The sequence below is a fragment of the Solenopsis invicta genome, chromosome 1, assembly GCF_016802725.1.
Source record: "Solenopsis invicta isolate M01_SB chromosome 1, UNIL_Sinv_3.0, whole genome shotgun sequence".
NCBI lineage: Eukaryota > Metazoa > Arthropoda > Insecta > Hymenoptera > Formicidae > Solenopsis > Solenopsis invicta.
In genome coordinates, this window is record NC_052664.1 from 24087412 (window position 1) to 24095712 (window position 8301).

The 8301-nt window shown below is 30.5% G+C and overlaps 1 protein-coding gene across 1 annotated transcript in view; it reads right to left on the reverse strand.

The window, feature by feature from the left end:
* The window catches only part of LOC113006269 (fatty acid synthase), a 50446-nt gene extending 43555 nt beyond the window's left edge, over positions 1-6891 (reverse strand). Inside the window, exon 1 of the mRNA XM_039446691.1 lies at positions 6447-6891. The gene's annotated coding sequence lies outside the window, so the exon portion shown is untranslated. The remainder of the gene's footprint in view (positions 1-6446) is intronic.
* Positions 6892-8301: the final 1410 nt, after the last annotated feature.

An 8301-nucleotide genomic window follows, 5' to 3' on the forward strand; every position in this document is an offset into this window, starting at 1 on the left:
AGTCAACATTCGGAATGCATCCGCGCACTTAATTTCGTTTTTCACACAAAATTTGATACAGGTTCTTTGATCCATTTTTTTGAATAGGTAAAAATCGAAGACGATCCAAAACACGTGCAAGCAAAGCAGCTGTCAACAATTAAGTGAACATTCAAAATGGCCGAGCTTGTCGGCATAAGTGAGAGACATGAGTACCAACATAACGCCACAAAAAGATCGAAATTCGAATATACGTAACCCGCGAAAATTCAAAATTCGCGATACTTTTTGAACACACCTCGTACTTATTTATTATTTGTATATTCTTGACCGCTTGATTTTTTGTGAACGATGAAGTAAAATGTTATAACCGGAGCGATTCGATTTACAATCAGTATACATTCTTACTTGAGACAGTCAGCACCGGTTGTTGTTAAACAATAAACGATTGAGTGCATACTTTGACAAGCGAAATTTATTTCTTATGAACCAAAATTTATCCAAGGCTTCGTTAGTTCGAATGGGTGAGTCACAAAAATACTTATTTAAGATAATTATTCACTATCTAAAACAAAACATACCATAGTGATACAGAGAAGTGTCATTGCCTGCGACACTGTTACCGGGAAAAGATGCCACTACGAATTTGGCAAAGCGTTGGTGACTCGCTTCCCGTTTTTGGTGACAGATAACGGCTAGAATTTTTCATATATTTTTGATACGCTGAAGATGACTCCAAAGCGAGTCAAAACGCTCGTTTATTTTTGTAATTCAAAGATAAATAAATAATTTGTGTAATATTAATACAATTGCGCACTTTTACCCGCGCTGATTCTCATTAGCCTAATTCCCGATTACTAATTGTTTTATTTTATTTACTATTTATTTATATTATTTTATAGTTTGTTCCTTTCACTTATTTTATATATATATTTATTTACCATTTATATTTTATTTTATTAATTATTTTATTATATTTTTTTATATCTATATCCATAAATGTATTTCTAAATTAAGGTAAAATTTTATGGCGCTTCTATAAATTTATTCGCACTCTTCAAATTGGCCACAAAACACATAAAAATAAAGTGTAAATATAGAACTATTATCAAAAGATTGTTACGTCGAAATATTACGACGTTTTATACGCGGGTTACATAAATACAGATAAAAATTTAATTTCATCCGCGATAACAAATGACAGCTGCATATACGGCAGCCCAAGCTCCATATCTTTCCGTCACATTTAACAATACACTTCAATACAATACAATTCAACAATACAGTTCAATAACAAGAAATTAAAATTAATATTATCTGACACGATTGAAAAAGGATGAATAAAGCCAAAACGTTTAATTTACTATATGTAAAACAATGTTTACATAAGATTCAATACATGCATTCTATGTTATTTTGGTCGTGTAACTGATCTTCCATCAAATTATCAATGTGCTTCAGCATATACGAACCGTTACGTAAGATATAGATAACGGTTTGTACATGCTAAAAACAAATTAATAATTTGAAGGAAAGTCAGTTAATTCTAGTTGAACTCAAAATTTAATTTATTTAAAAAATAAGTTAATCTTAAATTTCATTTAAAAAGGTTTATTTTTAACTCTTTATAACAATATCGATGACATTATAACGACGATACCAATACTTGTCAAGAATAAGGACCTTTGTTAATTTTTACTTTTTATTTAATTTTATCTTTTTAATCATTATCCATTCTGTCCATTCTGAAATACACTCATAAGTTTTAATTATTCTTTATGTTTTCTGTTATACATAAATTTATGTGTCCGAAATGACTTAGTTTTAAAGGTACAGAATGTCATGTTGAATACACATAATTGAACACAAAGTATGCACATACACAATTCATTTTCAAAATTTTTTGTTGAAACAAAATTCTTTCAACTTTGACACTTGTATTTTTGAAACCAAGTTGTTTCAAATATTTGATTAGAATGAAAAATATAAGTTTTAAATTAACGTGAGAAATCACTTTAAAAAATTTTTTAGAATACCTATGGAGCTTTCTATATAACAATTTACGGACATGTAGCATACAAAATAGTCATATTTGTAGGTAGAAGTTTAAGACTTTTTTTTGTTTTTGTAGCACCGCGCGCGATATTTTATTTATGTTCTGTGTTATATCAGCAAGACGATTCTTCATGAAACAATTTGTCATAAATCCGTCAATCAGTCAGTGAATACTTTACAGCGTATAATTATGTTTCTTTTTTTTTCTATCAAGTTAAAATAAAAGCTTTAGACGTAGAATTACCTTCTGACAAATTTTTGATTTTAAAAATTTTACTCTCTTCACTTGTTAAAATTAATTTTATTATATGTATATTTATGTACATTTTATTGTCATAAAAAGCATATAATTACAAATATTAAAAAATTTCTTTATTTAATTATAATTTTTTCGCATATTGATACAGCAACGGCCAATCTCTCTCAACTACTTTAATAAATATATATTTATTTATATTCGTTAATCTTGAATAAAAAATAATTTATTGAAAAAATAATTATATTGATTTATACATGTATAAAATTACTTCTGTTACGGCTGCAGGTGATGCATATTTTGATTTAACGTATACTGAAATGGAAATGAAAAAAGCAAGAAATAGTTAAGAACGATACAAAACTGAAAAAAACTCAATGAATAATGTGAGAATAATCAATAATTTTTACAACATACGTATATATAATTAGCTACAAAACAGACAATATTGAAGTTAAACCTGTTAAAGCTAATTACAATGATTTTATATTGATGTTCTATAAACAGTGTTGTGTCCAATGTAATAACAAAACATTTTTATGAAGATAAATAATGATAATATTGTATTAAATAAAAAAAGAATAATAAGTACTAAAAGTACAATATATTATTTTTTAATTTTAGAAAAAAAAGTCTAGTTTAAAGCAAGTGATTCTTCTTACGTGCCTTGTTCAGATACTTCTACAAATGATGAAATAGAAAATTCAAAAACTTCTATACAATATAAAAAAAATTAGGATTTATAATATTAAAAACATCACGTAATACTAGAAAACTTCAATTAAACATCTGATAACGCAAACATGTTTGTAAAAACTGTGAAATATAGAGATAAGAAGGAATTTTGTATTTATTATCAAACGGAACAAACAAAATTGAGTCGTCATATCAACAGGAAACACAAATGTAAAAGAAAAATAGGACATTTTTTATATTCCCAAAGAACAGCCAGAGCGCAAAATCTTAATTTAAAAAATTTGTATAAATGGGCAACATCTTTTTATTACCAATTCAATTATTAATCAGGCGAATTAAAAGTTATGCGACGTCCTAATGCTAAATATAATAAAAAATCAAGTGATTTAGCTATACGTCCGTAATACAAAGGTAATTATTTCAAATCAGCTATTCAGCATCACTATAAAAGATGCAGTAAAAAAATTTTGCAAATCAAAATCTATATTAATAAAACTATAGGCCAAAGGAAAATTATAGGCCGAATACATAAATCGGCATCTAAAACTCTTCGAGAACGCGTTTTTTCCTCAATAGGAAATACTAGCCTTATGAGAGTGATAAGATATGGCAAATTGGCTATTGATTTCAAAAACAAATTATATGTGAAAATATTTCACATCGAGATTTTTATTTTTATAATATAATTTGACAAAAATTGTGTCAAATTGGTCTACTTTTCAGAATGAAAAATCAAAATAATGATCTTTTTACAATTTTTACATCATTACACTAGATAAATATGATGATTGTCTTTGAGCTGTATGTCAAATCTTTAACAGGTTTAAATGACTCGGAGATTGGTTTTAAAATTCTGTTGGTAACATCTTTAAGTTTTAAAACAATTTTGTAAGAGATGTAACACAAATATTATAATTTACATAACATAAGCAATGTGATATCAAAATTTATAAATTTCAAAATCAGTATTTGTCAACGAAATTATTATTTTGATGTAATTTTTAAATTTTTAAATTTCAAAATTTATAAATTTCAATAATATATTGTTTTTATTACGTAAATTAGAATGTTCACTAATTTTTGGTAAACTGATTAAATATTACCAATGATAAATGTATTAAATGGTTTTGCGTGGAAACAAGAATTCACAACGTAATGAGAATATGAAGATATGAACATTGTCTCATCTAGATATTTCAATTTTGATATAAACGTCATATGAACATCATGTTCAAAAATACGTGTCAACATATATCATTAACAAAGAGACAATTAATTTTGAAATTTTATCGGCGTAACAACATCTGTTGGGTCCATTTTTGATTTTTGATGTTACATCGAAGAAATTACACCATATATCCCATATTTATCGTTGCGTTGATGAAATATTGGAATTAATCGTTTGTTTCTGTATTAACATATTTTTAGACACATTATTCGCATTACATCTATATTAAGATTGAAACCAATTGTTATGACTAATATCCCGATAGAACAACACTTATTGAATTATATGACGAAATCTTGCATAAAAATTATAATCAGGAATTATGTAGGTACATTTACAAAAATAGATGTAAAAGTATTGACCTTTCATAAAATATTGATAATTGTTTGTTTAATTAATTTCAAATTACTATTTTGTTATAAAACTATAACGATATGGGGAATCATCTTAGTGATATATTTGCAAAATTAAATTTGGAAAAAATTCTTATATTATTATTAAGAAAAATATTTTTATCTGCATTATGTGTAAAACACTTAGAAATAAAATTAATCAAAATAAATGTTTACAAAATTTCTTTAAATTGAATTAAAGTGAACTCACTGTTGCACGTTGCTGTGAATCACTGCCAAAAAGGAGTGTAAGTTGAAGTTTGCTGGTTTTTACAGTAGGTGTCGCTAGCAGGATGTAGGCATTTCTATGATTTGTTATATACACGATTGTTTTCTATTGACATTAACCTCCAAAAACACCTAAGTCTCATTCTGTCAAAATAATAGCGTCATAGTCGTTTAATATCAATGAATATGTCGAGTTTCGTTCCAAATAAAGAGCATTTGCGGCATTCGTTGCTTTTCTTATTTCATCAAAAGAAAAAAGCAGCTGAAGCACATCGTTTGCTAGTAGAAACTTATAGTGAACATGCTCCAGTGATTAGAACATGTGAGACATGGTTTCGTCAATTTAAAAGTGGAGATTTCGATTTGAAAGACAATGAACATCCTGGTGCAGCGAAAAGGTTTGAAGATGAGGATTTGCAGATGTTGTTGGATGAAGACCCAACCCAATCACAACAAATATTGGCAGAAAAACTTAATGTGTCCCGAGTAGCAATTTGCCAACGTTTAAAAGCCATGGGAAAAATCCAGAAGTATGGAAAATGGGTGCCATACGCATTGAACGACAGGCAAATGGAACATCGAAAAACCATTTGTGAAATGCTGCTTCAACGGTTCGAAAGGAAGTCTTTTTTGCATCGGATTGTCACGGGTGACGAGAAGTGGATTTTTTCTGAGAACCCGAAGCGAAAAAAATCATGGCTTTCACCTGGTGAAGCCGCCCCATCCACTTCAAAGCCCAATCGCTTTGGCCGTAAGACAATGCTCTATGTTCGGTGGGACCAGGATGGTGTGGTGTACCACGAACTATTAAAACCTAGTGAAACGGTAAATACGGATCGCTACCGACAACAAATGATCAATTTGAATCATGCGTTGATCGTTAAACGACCGGAATGGGCCCGAAGACATGGCAAAGTTATTTTGCAACATACGGCTAGATCCGTGAAAGACACATTAAAAGCACTTAATTGGGAAATATTATCGCACCCGCCGTACTCTCCAGACCTCGCGCCGTCCTACTTCCAACTTTTCGCATCGATGGGGCACTCACTTGCAGAGCAGCACTTCGTCAATTTTGAAGAAGTTGAAAAATGGCTCGTCGAACGATTTTCCTCGAAAGAGAAAAAGTTTTTTTGGAATGGTATCCATAATTTGCCTGAAAGATGGACGAAATGTGTAGAATCAAATGGTCAATACTTTGAATAAAAATATTTTGAGATTCCCTTAAAAATTATGTGTTTTTTTTAACGAAAAAACCGGCAAACTTCAACTTACACTCCTGGACGTACTTTTATAGGTATCTGTATGTCAAAAATAATTCAATTGAGTAGGGAAAACAATTATTCCTAAATTATAATGTAAAAACATTGCTGTATAAAATATTACACATTTAGCATGGTAAAATGTTAAATAAAGGATCAAACGATTTTTTAAATATATCTCAAATTTAGATATATCTAAGTTTAACAAATATTATTTAGAGATTTTATTTCGACCAAACTGTTTTATATTAACGTATCATCTTAGCGCAATTATTTAAAATTTTCCTCAATTTGTGATGCTATTATTATACAATATTATAATATAAAAAAATTTTTTTAATTAAACTCACCGTTGCACGTTGCTGTGAATCGCTGCCAAAAAGAAGAACTTATCTCCAAAGAGACGAAGAGATTTCTGACCTCTCCTTCGACGTTTGGTATCTTTTATAGGTATCTGTATGTTGAAAATGATTCAATTGAGTGGGGGGGAAACAATTAGAGTAAGCGGATTGAGCATTGAGGGGGGGGGGGATACGCGCGGGAGAAATCGAAGAACTCGTCCTTCAGGCGCGGTCAACAAACTATTTATTTTCTCCTGCTTCCGCTCGAGCCACCGGTCCCCTGTGAGAATTTGACATAGAAGAAGTTCGCACCAAATTCTCGCTATTATCTCTACTCTACACTCTCAATGGCCAATATTCATAGTCAATTCTTATATTTAAGATGATATTATATTTAAGATGATTTTAAGTATCATCTTAAGATGCCATCAACCAATCAGAGAGCTGTATTAGCATTTTAAGACGTTACTTAAGACGATCTTGAAATAAAAATCGACTATGAATACCAGGCAATATCTCCCGTTCTCTACTTCGGGATACCGGCGGTAGTTTAGAAAGTGTTCTCCCGACCGGGGCAGGAACAAGAAAATGCTCCCTTTGAACCCTCGATTGCACATCATCATACTTACGTCAATCGCCACGGCGGTACCTCCCGCGCGTATCTCTCCTCTCCGCACTCCAACAGGTCGAAGAGACTATTTATTAGTTACCATTGCGTATTTTGACTATGTATATTAAAGAGTTAATAATGTAATATTTTTGTAATTTATATGAAATTATGTATGCAATATTAAAATTTTAAAACTCTGATGAAAACATAAATTAAATGCATTATAAAGAACAAATATACATCCAATAAAAGGACGGTAAATGCAGGTAAACGTGTGCGAATTATATTTCTCACATATTATATCCTTCAACTTAATATATCTTATGAATCCATAATGCATCTATTTGTGTATGAATACGTTTCGGCTTTTTTTTGAGCCACCTTTAGCGCTTTATAAATAATTAAAAATCGGAACTTTTACAACATTAGAACTTATAAATATTAAAATACCCGCTTTACGTCCCTCATCTGGCCGATACGTGCGAGTCAATACCCAAAGTTATGTAAACTTGGAAATCGTTATTATTAAACTTTTATTTAGCGTTATTTTCAATTCAATTATATTAAATTCTGTGTAACTACTTACAAATAGTAAGTAGGTCATATTGGGTAAGCTATATTGGATATATTATAGTTACCTTATGTAAATGATAATTTGTAATATTTAAAATGTTAAATATAATACACATTTTGAAATGCAGAAAATAAATTCTACAAAACATATGAATATATGAACCTCTTTAATTGTAGATCTTTTGAAGTAAAATAACGTAGAATATTTTTTCTAATACTTTGGTTTATACTAGAGGCCCTCTCATCGCACGATAAAGTCCTATACGACCGTGTACTATTTGCTCGCACGACTAATTTCGATGGATCTATGTGTTGTTCACTCGCGTGTCACTTGAATATTCTGAAGCTGCGATCCTCAGCTTGAGAGCGCGAACCTCGGAGCGATCGTTCGACAAAGGCGAGCCGGGAGAAGCGAAATTTTATGGGAAGTCGCCATTGACTCAAATCGACGTGCGGACTCTCGTTACAGTTGATTTGAATTGATAAACTAGCAGGCCGCTAGTTTATCAAATCAATATTTTGCAATTTCTCGTTAACGGCTGACTTTCTCTCGCACGGACTTGAAAACGGAACAACTTGCGCCGAAAGCAACGGTGTTTCGATGACCGAAGGCTAACGTTGAGACTCTTATTATTTACAGGCAAATTAGCGAAACAGACTATTTGAATATTTACAAGATCA